Source organism: Corvus moneduloides, chromosome Z, assembly GCF_009650955.1.
Source record: "Corvus moneduloides isolate bCorMon1 chromosome Z, bCorMon1.pri, whole genome shotgun sequence".
Classification (NCBI taxonomy): domain Eukaryota; kingdom Metazoa; phylum Chordata; class Aves; order Passeriformes; family Corvidae; genus Corvus; species Corvus moneduloides.
In genome coordinates this window covers 12,091,797-12,108,031 of record NC_045511.1, presented here as the reverse complement: position 1 = coordinate 12,108,031, position 16,235 = coordinate 12,091,797, and the positions used below count along the sequence as shown (strand labels likewise).

General features: G+C 40.6%; 1 long non-coding RNA gene across 1 annotated transcript; it reads right to left on the bottom strand.

Moving 5' to 3' along the window:
• Positions 1-321: 321 nt before the first annotated feature.
• LOC116438526 lies at positions 322-15,792 on the bottom strand. Its single transcript, XR_004237792.1, has 2 exons — positions 15,707-15,792; positions 322-3,315 (listed from the first exon to the last, which is right to left on the bottom strand). It is a non-coding gene; the product is annotated as an uncharacterized LOC116438526 (long non-coding RNA).
• Positions 15,793-16,235: the final 443 nt, after the last annotated feature.

The window sequence follows — 16,235 nt, the reverse complement described above, 5'->3', positions numbered from 1 at the left end:
GAGAGCAGCTTGGGAGTTCTATACTCACTGTTACATGCCTGTCTCCAGTTACATTCCCATGAGCTCTTTCAATGTTTCTTTGTCCTTACACCTAGAATGCTCCTGAATCATCTTCTTTGGTCTGTCATGATATCTCCTGAAGCCTGTTTTTAACTGCTGCCTATTTCAGCCTGTCTTACAGATAGGTCCAGAAAGTTGTGTTATATCTGTAACTTGTCTACTGATTTTTCTTACAATTTTTGTGCTATCACTCTTCTCCTTTGCTTCTTGAGACAAAATATGCAATCTGATTAGTAGGAACCGCTTTGATCAATAAATGAATATGCTTGAGAACATTTTTATTTAGAACATTTTTGTGCTATTCAGCTGTATCCTTAACTGTGACAAAAACAATTAATAAACATTAGTTCCCTGTCTTCCACATCTACCTTTACTACTTTCATATTGGAGCCATACAGCAGTGTTTGGTACCACGCTTTGCAATATCCTTGAAGACTCTTATCACAATCAGGCAGAATTAATCTTGTAAGTTGTTAGGGATTTCTTTTCTGGGATCACATTTTTATATTCCCAATGTTTGGGATGCTCCACTAGCTTGAGGTACTGACAGTTTGCTTGTTTTTTCCTTCAAATATTATAAAAATGGAGAATATAATTTCAGAGAATTGATAATATATCAGTGGCAATATAGGGAGACATAATCCTACCCTCCTTTACTTTCTTCCTTCTTCTGACCATTGCTGCTAAAATAAATAGTGATGATCCTCCCTAAGAAGCAGAAGTAACCTTGGATACCTTTCCCTCCATTTGGCACCACTGTGAATGATATCTCGCTTAGAACCACCTGTGAATGATATCTCGCTCTTCATGGCACCACTCACCATGAAGTTTATTTAAATTACACTATCGATTGTATTGTCTGAGAAAACCAGCATGGATTTAAGAAACTTTATTAACAAGGCTATCACGTGCATGTCATTCTATATTTTCTCCACTATAGTTTGGAGTACTCCTGCCCCGGGTAACAATGTTCCTTGCATGCCTGGTTAGGATTTCTACAGCAAAGGATACTTCTTGCAGCTTAGAATGGAACAGTAAGTCTAAGCTTCTAAGGCACCTAATGAATGAAGGCCACACTCCACAGAATTTGAGTACCTCTGTCCTTGCTCCCCTTTGAAAATTACAGCCCAAACACAACACTAAATGCAGCTGTCAGAGATTTTGAGATGTCTTACAGCAAATACATTTTCATGCTCTTTCTGTCAGCACTTATGTCAGAATAAGAGGCATATTGTCTCTTACAGCAGTTATTATTCCAATATTCCTTTTTCATAATAAAATCAATTGAAACTGTTTAGGCAAGAGACTGTATGCTCTCATCATGTCATGTCTAGAAGTCTGTGGGAATTCCTGCAAAGCAAAAAATCACTATGTGGCCTGCTAAGTAAAAAGAGCATGAATGCCTTTCTCTGGATATCTGTCTGTATATCTGTGTCTGACTATGTGTATCTGCAGGGTGGTATTGCCACCGTAGATCTAATTTAACTAATGAAAGGAAACCATGACTTGGAATTTCTCCTCAGAATGCTTTTTATCTCAAATTCCATTGTTTGTATTCCTAGGGCATAGCTGTACTTTCCTGCAGTTGAGATTCCAGGATCACAGCTACAACGGAGTAGGAAGAGAAGCAGCACAAGATAAAATCAGTCTGCTTGTAAAGGATTGATTCGGCAAATTATTAAGCATTTTCTAACTCAAGTGGATATTTAGATTTTTTGTTGAACACAGATGGATTTGAGAATAAAGCATATCTCTATTCTGAAGTGCTCTGTTGAGTCATTATATTGAAACTAATAATGATTCAGTGCAATAGAGAAGACTTTACAAAGTCTGCTACAGAGCACTCTGCAGCCTGAACCAAGTTACAACCCCTAAATTGCACATGGAGAGCTTCTCTATGTGTTTGTCACCCAGGTATCAATTGCAGAAGATATTCAGGTGTCTCCTTGGCTCTGCTTCTTAACTGCCCAGCTGTGAAGAGTTCTGCAAGACTCCTACAGGTAAAAGCAAAGGGAAATGAGGTAAACAGGTGGGCATTGGCAAGAGGGGCAGCAGAAGGAACAGCAGCTGTCTCAAAAAGCCTTTACCTCAGAGGCCAGCATCCTGAAGTACCCAGGGAATATGCTCTGCTCACATTCTGTGCTTTAAAAGCTTTCAAATTTTAAAGGAGAGAAACAAGGGAAATTGAGGAAAATTTGGAAATGGATATGTACTTGGGATGCTTCCTATGCCATTTTAATAGGTGCATTTCTAATGGATTCTTATTGTAAATTATTATACAGTAATACAACCACAGGATATACTTGATTGCAAATCTGGTCTCTGTACTTTAAGAATCATTTCTATAGGACAACAGATGAGTAGAGGAAAAGAACAAGACACTGGCATGGAAATTAGGTCTGGGCACAGCTTTACATAATTCCACAGCTGTAAATCTTTGAGAACATCACTGATGGTGAATACTACTACAACGTTCACCATTCTGAATGAGTAACTTCTTCGTCACCTAGATAAAAGTAATAGGCTTTGGTTGAACACCCAGCATCTTTTGCATGTGGCAAACCAAGAACTGGAGGTCCAGCAGCCAAGAGAGAGCCAGGAGGACTGGATCTTAGGAAAGAGTAAGAGTGTGTGTATTTACAGCACTGGTCACAGCCTCACTGTCCCTCACATTGGCACCATTTAGTGAGATGTGTTTCTATCACATGGTGGGGGAGTCTGTGTGTGTATACCTCCAATTTCTGTGAATCAGCATCTCAGCTGCATCCATTTGTGTCCAGATAAGCTGTTCTCATGAAAGAAAGAAAAAAAGTCTCCATTAATAACTTAATAGCCTGTTAATTAAAACACTCAGCCTGTGACCTGGGATCTCCTCTGGTTCAAATTTGAGAGCAGATCTTTCCTATGTCAAATGGGGCAATTGTCTTCCATTTCTCCTGTAGAAGTTACCTCACTCCATACAAACTTCTGAAATAGTCTTTGGGCAAGAAAAAGAGAACTGCTTCTGTGTCTTGATACTGAGGACACAATTGTGGAGTGCTGTGATTCCTATCCCTCCTCCCAGCAGGTACTTCAGCATTTTATGAGAAGCAGTATTGATTTCAGAGGGCAGTGACTGGAGACCTCAGCTGGGGCAGGGCAGGACCCAATGTAAAAATCTTTCTTCTTTAAATGCTTTGGATGTAGAACCAATTCTTCCATTTACAGGGACTTCTTCTTGCTATCTGATTTTTGAGTGAAGGCCGATAGAGAGGCCTATCGTGGAAATTTCAGAAATGTTAAAGGCGGGAAGTCAAACACAGTGATTTTAAGCAGATAAACAATTACATAGCAACTGATTCTAGAAGCTCCTAGTGGTAACATGGTACTGAAATCTGGGCCCTAAAATATAGGAACTTTATTTTTCTCATAACATTAGGTTCTGTAACTTTAGAGGCTGTGCTGAAACTTTTTTCTTTCCCCTCGTCAGTGAGATTCTGCACTGTCACAATAAGATAATCATTCGTATTTAGACTAAAAACTTACCTGGTGGAGATCCTTATCAAAGCCTCAGTGTGTTCCTAAATGCAATAAAATGATCAACAATGCTTAATGCCTAGTGTGGTAGTTCTGGGCAGGCAGTCTTGACATACTGGTTGCTGAAAGTTGATGGAATGGCAGCTTGCATGTGACTACACTGAAATTGTTTTCTCACATAAAATAAGTAACTAAGTAAGACATATGTAGTGCTTAAGCTGCAAATAGTCTTGTTACACATATATCTTGGTCCAAAGTTTGAAGATAAGATTTTTGAGTAGAACTGTTCTTGTTCCATTCCAAGAAAGCTCATCTGCTTTTTCAAGCCAAAAATGTGATGCTACTTTCCCCTACAATTCTTGCCCCATGTAGCATAGAAATTCTATGATAGCTAATGATGAAGGATTACAGTATAGCTAACTGTAATATAGCTTTTGGAACCATGTAAAAGTAATCATTAGGAACTTGTGAGCCTTCTTTCCTCCAAAACCTATTATGCTAAATAGTGGGTACTGAAGTACTTTTGAAAGCCATCACTTCAGAATGGGTTATTTGATTAAAATGAACTCAGGAAACGGGTTTATTCACTGTCTAGGTTATATAAATAAGGATAAAGTCTTCATTTTCCTTAGGAGTTTTCACAAGCACTAAATAGGTAAAACAAAAATTATTAGCCTATCTATGCAAATCTTTATCAAGTCAAACATGCTATTGTTAACTACATTTAGCACTTAAAAAGGTAAACACGTAGATGTAGTTATGGTTCTCATCTTGCCTTACAACTGCTCTCGAGATTTATATTTACTGTGGGTATGCTCCTAATGCCTGTATTCACATCAACGACACTTACATGCTTTTAGTAACCTTGTTAAGAACTTCTAGTCACCAAAAACATACTTGTGATTCCTTGTGCTTTAGAAATATTCTGAATTAAGTGAATCTACCTTACTAAGCACCTTAGTATTCAAGTACCAAAAATAAGTGTAGACATTTTCAGCTTTTAGTCTTCTTTACTGCATTGCCCATAAAGAAATCTTCTAGGGGAGACTGCTTTTTAAAGGCACAAAAGATAATGTAAACCCAAAATGTCATTTGAGAAGTTTAATTGCTTCAGAATAGTGCAATTACATGAACTGAACATAAGAAGAGCTACAGCTAATATTTGTATTATGCTTGACTCAAAAAAAATATTTACTGAAAGGGATAGGGCAGGGTGCTGAATTTGATGAGTCTGGAATTAAGGACAGTAAACAGGATAAGCATTCACTCTGAAAGTCCATGCTTTATAGAGAATATCTCTGAAATAACTAAAGGAAAAGAGAAATAGCAAAACAAGGGAGATCGGCCAGTCTCCTTTGTAGGAGTAAACAGGATTAGGTATATATAATGAGATTATAAACTAATTCTGTTTGGCAACACCCACATAAATGAACAAAGAAAGGGGAGGGAGATGGACTCTGCACTAACTGTTAATAGCAGCAATGTAGCAGCCATAAGAGTAAGGCTCTCCCCTCCCATGCCCCCTCGTCCCAACTGGAATACTATTCTAGTTGTAGGACTATAATTAAAACTGTAACCAAGCATGGTGTCTGATACCAAGAGTTTTTCTGTCCAGTAGTCAGTGTGTTCAAGCAAGACAACAGGACAAAAAGTGTTCCCATGCTGACCTTTTCCACAAGTCACTGTTCATTTCCTCCTTAATTCTCTTGAAGCATATCATTAAAGATACACAAGCCACCAAAACCAGGGTAAATGTGGTTTCTGTCTGTTGCCACAGAAACAGCTCCATAATTAGGAGATTATAACCCATCCTGGTAAAATATTCTCTTTATTAGTGATATTCTACCTGTATCAGAATCAAGCTTGTGATAACCTCTGGAAGAATATATAATCCCACTGTCATTCCTGTTACCAAAGTCTTATCTGATCTCTGTTTTTCCTTTTCCTGTACTGTCACTGGTGGACTCAGAGTTCATAATATTTCCTGTGCTATTTAAAGAACTTTTTGGGCTGGTGCATTATTTTAAGCCTGCCTCTGTATGCTTTAAAATAGCAACAGGAAGCATTTACCCTACACAAATCATAGTTACTCTACAATGCTCACTTCATACAGAGAAACCAGATTTGGCACATTATACATATATATATATATATATATATATATATATATATATATAAAAACAGGATAAGGTATGAAAACAGAGGATTCCGGACCACACAACATTTTCATTTTCTGCCCACTCTTCAAATATACTTTCCCTATTAGGGAACTGCTTGGGAAGGTCTCTGACTTGGGAAGTGGCATGTGAATCATGCTGAAAAGATTGTATTGTAGAGGATGTGACTGAGAGAATGAGAACTGTAACTTCTGAGAGCAACTGGTGGTGAAAGAAGTGTGCTGTCCCAGGATCGTCGGGGTCCACCACTTGCAGAATTATTTCACCCATATAATCTGAGATCTTCCACTGTGTTTGTTCTGCTTCTGCTCAGTAAGAAAACTACTACATCCTCATATCAAAATGATTTATCCCTAGGTCATTTTCACATGATCTCTTTTTTCCTGTTCAGTCTAAACAAATAGAATGTCAATTTACTTGAAAGTTTTATGAAAGCTATTTTTTCCTATCAAGTAGGCAAAATTACGGCTTATTATTTATCTGATGAATTTGCATGGGAAAGGCTACGGAAAGGATCTAAGGTTCCTTGCAAAATCCAGCAGGTCTCCTTACTGCTATGTATCCTGGATCACAGGCTGCCACTTCTGAGAAAGAGGAGTTACCTAAAAGCACCTACAGCATTTCTTTCAAGGGTGACTGTAGGAGGATATAGACCAGGTATTTAGCAAACACACGTGGTATGAACATACCACATTTGAAAGAAAATCTACTTAGCACTTATTCATTGCTGTAGTGAAATTACCCTTCTCTTTTTTTTTTTTTTTTTTTTTTTTTTGGGTCTATGATATTTAAAATGACAAGCAAACAATAGGTCAGCTAAACCCAAACCTGGTTGTTGGCAGCTGGGTCCCAGAGATGGAAAGATGCCAAGGGAAGCTGATTGCCGAGTGTGAAAACAAGCATCAGGAACAATGAAACAATTTTTCTCAGCTATTCCTCTTGCGTAGGAGGCATGTGGCTCTACAGACCCCAAATCCTCCTGCAAATGTTAGTGCTGCCATGTGTGTTAATTCCTCAACAGCTTGCAAGGACAGTGGCATCCAAAGATAAGCTGGAAGTGATCTCTTCCCCACTAACATCCTCTTACATATGCAAGGACAGCTTTCTTCCCTTGAGTTTTGACAACCACAAATCCACAGATGACCGCCAGGCTAACATCTACAGAATATCAGAATGGCTAAGGTTGGAAGTGACCTCTAGAGGTCATCTGGTCCAACTTCCCACAAGCAGGTCAGCAGTTGCCTATGACCATGTAGAGTTACATGGACCATGTAGAGTTACACGGACCATGTAAACTATCAGAGTCTTCAAGGCTAGAAACTCCGCCCCCTCTCTAGGGAACCTGTTCCTGTGCTCGGTGAACCTTACAGTAAAAAATGAAAGTGTTTCCTGATGTCCAGAGGGAACCTCCTGTGCTTCAGTTTGTGCTGATTTCCTTTCATCCTGTTACGAGGCACCTCTGGAAAAAGCCTGGCTCCACCCTGTTTACAGATTCCCTACAGGTTTTATACACATTGATGTGATCCCTCCATGAGCCTTCCCTTCTCCATGCTGAACATTCCCAGCTCTATCAGCCTGTCCTAATAGGGGCAATGATCTTACACATTAATCATCTTAGTGGTCCTTCTCTGGACTCTCCAGTAGTTCTGCACAAGGCTCTTTATTTCCAGCAACAGCAAAGAGCACCCTATGGGGTCATTGAAATTCTGTTTTCTACCCCAAACATGCTGAAAGAGGTAGGGTTTATAGAATTCCCTCTTAATTAATTTCTGTAGTGGAAGGGAGGGTTAAAGTGTCTTCCTGATGCAGTGGTCTACTCTCCAGCACTGCAGACAGTAGTGCTTTCCACATGCAGCACCTGCCTCTCATGAAGCCGTGGCAGCTATGAGCAATGACTGCATTGTCCTTCCGGTGTTTTTCAAAACCTCCCAGAATAATCTTCTCCATAACCTTACCAGGCATTGAAGTGAGACTGACAGGCCTGTAGTTTCCATAGTCATCCTTCTTGCCCTTTCAAAAGCTGATTCTCTTGCCTTCCTTTCTGTTTAGGATTAATCCATTCCTGCCTCCTAGCAACCACTTGCCATTACAACTCGAGCCAAGACAGCCTCTAAACATCCGCTGTGTAAGTACCTAATGCAAGTGGAGTTAATGAACTGTTTGTAAGTACTGTTCTCTCTAGCTAGCACAGCCTCAGATCCGCACCACAAATGCCTCTGTCAGCACTCTCAGGATTGAGATCTTGAGATTTTTAGCAAACACAGCAACTGATAACTTGTGCTTGAGTAACTAGGGAAAAATATGCTCTTCCCTTGACATACCAAATCCAGATGGACTTGCTGAGGACCCTATGAATGCCATACAGGACTGCTAAGGTGCTAACAGAAATATGTTCATCCATTTAACCAGAGCACCTGCATTTGGTACTTACACATTCTAGACTCCTTCTATCATCAGGGGAGAGAGATACCTATGGAGAGCAATTTAAATCCAAATCTGAGTTGGTCTTTGGGGCTGTCTCTTTCTCCACTAAATCCACAGTGACTTAAAACAGCTGGACTTCTGACTTGGACATCTCAGCATCTGAAGCTAGGTAGGATGAATCTGGGCGTACCTCAGGAATCCCTGTTTTTCACCTATATCATTATCTCTGTGTATGAATAAGCAAAGGATGTATAACCAGGTTGGCATCATCTGACATTTCTTCTGAGTAATTTGAGGAACTGAACTGCCCTAAGCATCTCTAAGATGTACCTCATAGAATCATAGAACCACAGAACAGTTTGGGTTGGAAAGGACCTTAAAGGTCATATAGTTCCAAGCCCTCTGCCATGGGCAACAATTATGTCATGTTAAACTGTGACCAGTGTAGATGCTACTGAAAAATGAACATTTGCATTAAACCATTTATTTAACTCCTCCTGGGGGATGCCCTCTAACATTCTAGCCAGCTGTGTTTGCAGGAGGCAGGTATCTACTCTGCTTATTTTACTGATGAATAAATTAATTCACCTTGTAACAACTGTCTGCCAAATCAGTTCTTCACACTTTTTCTAGTAACAGAAACTTTAGCAGAAATATTGGTTTAAGAGATTCCTGCCTCTTGTCCCACTACATGGTCCAGAGCTCTTTTGATTATGCTAACACTACTGTCTGTGCGATGACATTATAATGTAGATCAATGAACAACTAATTTTAAAAAGAACCCTTCAAAATCTCTTACACTGAAGATTGTATTTAAGAAAGCACATACCACTGTAATAAATAATGAGGTCGCTGTGTGGAAAAATCTGTTACAATTTTCAGTTGGATTCAGATCAGGTTTACTCATTGGCTTTGGCAAGTGAACACTCAGGTCATGCAGAGAGCACTCCAAGTAACATATTATACAGTAAATTGAATGTGGAATACTCCAGAGAACTCAGACAGGAAAGGTGGGATTCATCTCACTTCATGTTACAACTCTGCAACATGTATCTCTGCTCATTTTCAGATAATGAAGAGAAACAGCCTTTTAAAAAGGTGATTTACAGATGATAAGATGAATTGTGCTCTGCTAAGTGCCTGTTTCTCACCACTGATTGTAAGGAAGTGTGGAGTCACTAGCTTAGTTGTGGAATCTGTATTAGAGACAGCTATGAATTCCTCCCTGCTTTTCCTGGCAGAGCCATGGCACAATCATGTGTGCGTGAGCATAGGCACACACAGGCACATGCCTACATACATACACACAATTAATTCCGAGGTAACATACATGTATGTATGTGTTAGTTCCCATGTATGAGCCCTTTCCCCTCTGGTTTGCTGCCAAAGATTTCTCTTTATAAAGTGACCTTGATATGTGCTACAAATTATGTGCATTCTTCAAAGCTGAGAAGAAAGGCAACAGATCAGGCTTCCTTCTCTTGCCCAAGTCCTCCAACTTCACACCTGCTAACCTGGAGGTTCAACTGCTAGCAACAGTGCTCTCCTTTCACTCAGTTACTGGCACCGCCTAAGCACAAAATCAAGACAGCAACAAGTGTTTTAATTAGCATAAAAGGCAGATAGTCCTTGGATATCCATGCTGCAGTAGTGAATTTAAGCACACCTCCTTGTGAGCTCTATTAAATGATGTAAGGATGTACAAGCTCCAAATGTTCCAAACTCCAGTGTTCTCCCTTTAACTGAGAAGAAATTTTAAGTTAAATAAGTTAGCTAATAACCATGTAGTAACTCAGAGCTTATTTGCTGTGGGTGCTGTGTTTGCTGTGTCTTCTCACACAAACATTCGTATCTCCTTCGCTATACTCTAGTAGTGAACTAGCTACCCTTTCCTACGCCTTGGGAGTTAATCTACCCATTTCAGTCCCATACATTTAAACAGGTTGTGGCAGTGCAGGTGGCTGCAACCACTCTGACCTCAGATAAAGCATTAGAACCCAGTCTTTGGTGGTCAGGGAGCAATGTCTAAAGACTGCGCGGTTAGGGCGAGATCCTATCACCCCTTGGTGCAGTTATTTGCATGTTCTATGTTGATTGGTTAATGTTTTCCCCTCTCTGTTTTATGTATGAAGTTGTAAGTATTCATTTCCCTCAGTTAACTATGTATTAGTTCTAAAGAGGTCTGCACTCCTCGACAGCCCATTGGTTACTTCCCTTGTTCCCTCCTATGTGTTGCTCCCATTGGTTCTCTCAGCTTCAGCCCCGCCTCCTTCCCTCTGTCCCATTGGCTGTATCCCTTATCCCCGCCTTTCCATCCCTCGCTGTAAAATCTCTGGACCCTTGGTTATTTTCAGCTCTTTGTCCCTAGTCCCTTCACATTAGTGAATCCTTTACGTGGAATCCACACGAGGAGTCCCCTCTCTCCTTATTCGCCTCCGTCTGTGCGCCTGACAACCAGACCAGGAGTAGCTCCCTGGAGTGAGGAACTCACTCACTCTGAACTCTTTTTGTGTGGAAGCCGCCGTGAACCAGAGGGTGCAGCCAGGCCTCTGGGCTTTTTCAGTGTTTTTCCTGGCTAGCGTGCAGTCCTCAACAGGTGAAGGTCCTAGGACTTAGCCTCCCTTGACACCTTGAGGCATCTCTTCAATCTGCATTATTCAGCCTAAACTTCACTCTGCTCTCAGGCTGGAGGCACTAAGTGTGTTGGACCTGCAAGACTAAATGGCATGAGAAAAATTTCCAGTACAGTTTCATAAGCAGAAGTGAAGACTATTTTCAGGTTCTCCAGCATACAGAGATTTCTGGACCCACCTAGCTGCTTTCTATATGGATTCAGAAATACAAGGGATAAAATAAAATTTTGATCTCCTTCCTGCTTCTTTTCTGTTTGGCCTAAACCCAAGCTCTGCATACACAAAATACTGCTTGTCAGAGTGCTTTCCTGCCAGAATAATTTGCAAACTCAAATTATGTATCACAACACCCTTGCAAGGTGGAAAGGAAATTAAAAAGCTGACAACAAACCATCACTTGTTGGAGGAATCTTATGTAGGTCAGAGCTTACCTTTGGGTCTAGGGTTTTTAAGTAATGGGTCAAAGCAACACTGAGGGAGAGGACAGGATCTCCATACCCCCATCAGTGTGAATGGGAATGAAGGCTGCTTGGTACTTATGCAACCTTCATGTCACCCCTCAGTCTCAAAAAGCCAAACTCCTAAAGTATTTAGAGCAGCAGAATAGTGACTTGTAAGGTCTCAAAAGCATCTACATCTCCCATCTAAAATCCCACAAGTTCAACCTGACTCTTCAGACACTTCCATACTTTTTTAACATGGCCTTAAATAAGGCACATGAAATAGAAATCTCAGAGGTTGTGATTCTCCATGTCCTGAACAAACAGCCTGCCCCCAGAATCGTTTCTTATCCCTTCTACAGTATCCCATTGTCTCCCTGCAATGTCTGCAGACACTGTGGCACCATTTGGGCAATCTTTAGTGGTTGTCTTCTTTGCCAGTTCAGTGTTTGTAATTTTTATTTCTTCCTGGTTTTGAAGTGGCTTATCTGGCACAATGTTATTGCAATGTTATTATTTGCTGGCCCAATGAAAGTACGATTAAAGAAAAGAATATAAACAAGCTTTGGAAAAAGATGTAATTTGAATTCTTGCTGATAAATTTAATTCTTCTGTAGACTACCACTGAGTTTAGAATTAGAGATGGGCCTCAGTCAATTTTAACATCTGGACCTACAGCCACAGGATGAATTCACAATAGTTCTTGTCATTACAACAGAATAAATTACTCACTTATTTAACCCTAAACTTTCCAGAAGCTGGTACATTCACATGCCAGGGTGAACTGTGAAGTGTCAAGCAAGAGTCTGGAGCCCTGCTGCTCTGCAGTTATTATTGACTTTACCTCCTGGGAGGACCCTGGGTGATGATGCTTTCCAAAGTTATAGAGTATATCAGAGGGACAGTCAGAAATTGCCCACTGGTAAAAATGAAGTGTAAAACATCTTTTCTTGTACTACCACTGCCTCACCTGAAACTCAACTCTCTCTTTCAGTGAATGTTTGAAGCAGAAGGAAGAACTTCAAGCTCACTAAGCACAGTCTTCTGGGAACTATCAGATGTATTCATCATGAATTATTCTCAGCTGCCCTTCCTGGGAGGAGCAGGATGAAAGAACCTATAAGCTTTTTGTAATTGATTTGTGATATGTCAGGTTCACAGAGCATAAAATAAAATAAAGAGCCTTCTATTAGGCTGCAGTAACCCAGTCACTAGTGCAAGGAAAAGCAAACAAAGAGCTTCCCTTAGCTCAGACACTGTGGTATTCTCAGCCTGTGAACACTGACTGACTTGCTATTACGCACATATAGCCAAGCTCTGGCCTTCCCCACATTTGCCCTTTCAATAGCCACATCCTGACTAGCCCACAATGCACAAACCCAGCATGACCACCCAGGCTGGGAGTGTGAGAATGGCAGATGCAGGAGGGAGAGCAGCAGCTGTGGGCAGCATGGAGAAGCACCCACTTCAAATGGCATAAAGCGCTGGATAAAAGATGCAGACATGGAGAGAGCTGGAATCCTCCAGGTCAAGGGCATTCTCTCCCCACCAGCTTGGCTGGAAGCCACATTCCTACATTCCTGGCTCTGCCACAGAACAAGCCAGTGTTGTAAAGGGACAGGCTAAATGCTTTGTTGTGGGTAATGTATGTCAGGACAGCTTAAACAGACAGCCAAAGTTTTACAGTTCTTCTGCTGGCTGTATCCTGGGACCTGAACTTCACAAATGATTACTAGATTAAGTTATTCTGTAGCCTTTTTTGATACAACCCACTGAATTTAAAACTGTTTCTCTTGCACTGGAAAGAATTCGCTTGGATTAAAATACATCCTTCCTTATTGAAAGGTTTATGACTTGATTTAAAAATGCCATGACACTGGAGCATCAGTGATTTTCTGCTGAGATTACTAAAGAGAGTTTTACCTTGCAAGGAGAACTCTGAGATTCACCATTACTTCACACAAAATATGACAGGAGACACAACTTTCATCAGCAATTTATATGCCACTAAAGCCTGTTTCTTTCATGTGCTGAAACAGCAGAACAGATAAGAAGTAGGAACAGACACAGTGTTCTGGTATTTACTATATTTTAGCCAACCATGCCTTAGGTGCATTAGTCATCCACCTGTTTTCCAAGGGGTGAGAGATATGGGAGTTTGATATTTAGGTATGGTGTTTTCGTGCATTGACGTGATGGCTAAGACACACAGGCAAGGGAAGACCTGGGAGGGTGGGTGCATTCTTCACTATATTCTCTCACAAACTCCTTTCCTTCTTCCTTTATAAGGCCTAGGGAATACAGAGCTTGCCAGTGCCCCCAATACCATATAGGATCTTCCCTGGCTAGGTGTGTAGGGGGAGAGGAGAGATACATCAGACTGTCTAGATGAAACTTCATGATTACAACACAGAGACCCTGGAACCCAGAATATTTTATAATTTAAATTTTACTGCACTTTTTCTTTTGGTATAGTGTCCTTAGTGTTTGCAGTCCAGGGGATAACTAGGTTGTCTTTACACCAGCAAACTAAGCAGATCCAGGAAACTTGTGTGATTCTTGATCAACTGCCTTCACTGTTCAACTGTTCAAGCAGTTGGGCAGTGGGGCATGGCTTCAGCTGAAGCCAGGTAGGGGTCTCCCAGACAATTCCCAGGTATGCTTCCAGGAATCAGTCACAACTAGTGGTCTGGATACAGCCAACATGCGTTGTTGGAGGGCAAAACTGCTTAACTGCATAGATATAGCCGTTCTGCACCAGTTAAACTCAGTGGCAAAAATGCTTTTTGTTTCCTAATATATGAAATTGCTAGTATACATTTAGCCTGAAAAGCCTGGCCTTGTCATGCTGAAGACACTGACAGAAATGGAGTATTAGAAGGTTTAGCTTTCAGATGCTTTTTTTCCTTCCCCCCATTCCTCCTTCTCTCTCTCTCTCCCTGCAAAATCTGTTTGTACAGTCATGCAGTGGTCTAAAATATGTTAAAATCTGTGTGTTATTTGGGTCCTGATAAGAAAAAGGAGGTAGGTTTAAGTCTAGGGGGCTGGGAGGGGGACATAGCGAGAACTGCTGATCGTGGAAATACTGAGAGAGCAGAAGTGACAAACAGCAATAATAAGAATGGACATTTTTGTGTGTGAGCAGTACAACTGCAGTTTCTTTTTAGAAAAATATCCACCACAGGCTCATTTACTATGAGCCAGGGAATTGCACGTCTTTAATAATTCTTTTTTTTTTCTCCCGAAGTGGACAATGCAGGACAGCTCCAACTTTTTTTTTCCCAACCAGTTTCCCTTCAGTTTTTCAGTCTGAGGTGACTGGATCAAAACTTTTGAAGAAAGTTTGTTTTCTGAAACAAGATCTGAACCAAAGGCCATTCAAAATAATTTTCTTTATGGAAACTGTTCTATTTCTGTTAAATTTGATAACAGCTTGTTTTTACAAAATAAGACATTGATGCCAAATTGAAGCTGGCAATATCATTTAAAGATGTGTCACTCTGGATATAAACAGGAAATGTTTAGAGTGCTGATCCAATGATTAATGAATGTTTCCATGTCTATATAGCAGCCAATTTTCCCTTTTCTTGGAGATTAGTCCATTACACAAGCTACAGAAGGGCCAGAACTTTGGTCCCATGTATTGAAGTATACAAAAAATACTTCTGTACAAATGCTGTCATGATTTTCTCCCTTTGAAATCAATTACAGGCATCTTCACTGACTCCAGTGGGAGTGAGAAGCAAGCCAATGTCTGAAAGGTTCTTCGCTCACACCTCTTTTTCAGGACCAAAGCAGTTTTCTTCTGCAGGAATTCTCAGCCTTCCCTCAGTTCATTCACAGACACCACTCCTTAATAGTCTGACTACACTTTAGTGAGAAACCCCTTGCTTTCCTCTCCGTTAAGCACCCTAATATTTCTTACTGACTGGAGGGAAAAGAGGGAATTTGACTGAGTAGTTCTGAAGCTATCGTATGGATCTAGACAGACACCCACAGTAATCTTTTTAGGCTGCCCATAATCTAAATACACATTAGAAGGGAGCCTAACAACAGAGCCCTCTAGTTGCCTGATCTAATTGTCTGACCAAAGAGTACCAATTTAGGATAACAATAGCAAAGGGCAGAACTTGTTAACTAGTACATGCTGTCCCCAGACCAACAAACCAGCGAAAAGAGAAGAATAAAGGAGTATGTATTATTGCCATCTTCTCTATTCTTTTTGTAAGGACAGAAACCTCAGGCACCCAAGGGAGCCAAGACCTTCAGGACAGCTGCTTGACTTGGCACTTTAACTTGCAAGTCAAGCATATCAGCATTTATTTGGTGGAATTTCTGAGAAGTAGAAACTGCACTGACCAGAGCCTTTGTAGGCAAACTGAAAAGAAACATCAGGTGGAAAAAGAACAACATGCTAGTGTTTTTCTAGTGAACTCATAGACAAGTTGAGACTTACCCTTGAGAGCCAGCCAGGTACTCCTATGTTTCTGCAAGGTGTCAAGAGATCTCTGCTTATGCTGGAAGCAGTAGGAGGGAGTAAGGCTTCACAGGAGACAGCATTACAAGTCAGCATTTGGTTTCCTTTTGTCTGTTCTCATTGGAGATGTTTTTCTTCAGTTTTATCAAGCCCAAGACTGCCTTATTTCTGCTTTTGCCATGTTCTGGATATCCAAGCTCTCAAGAAGCCCTTGTATGAGGAGGAGAAATCTCTATATAAATATTCACCTACAACACAAAAACTGTCTGAGGTAATAACTTGGCAGAAAAACTCTCTTATGTAAGAGGAGTTGCCCCAGCCTCAAATGTCTCTACCACATAGCTTTCAGGAAAGAAGGGTGTTTAATAACTCACTGTGTAATCTTTAACTATGTGATTGTTCATATCTGAAACGGGTTGTCGCAGGAGGAAAAAAAAAGAGAAATGGCATGCTTAACCCTCTTTATTAATGCTAGGTAGGCAGGGAAAAGCTGTGTGTAATATATAGC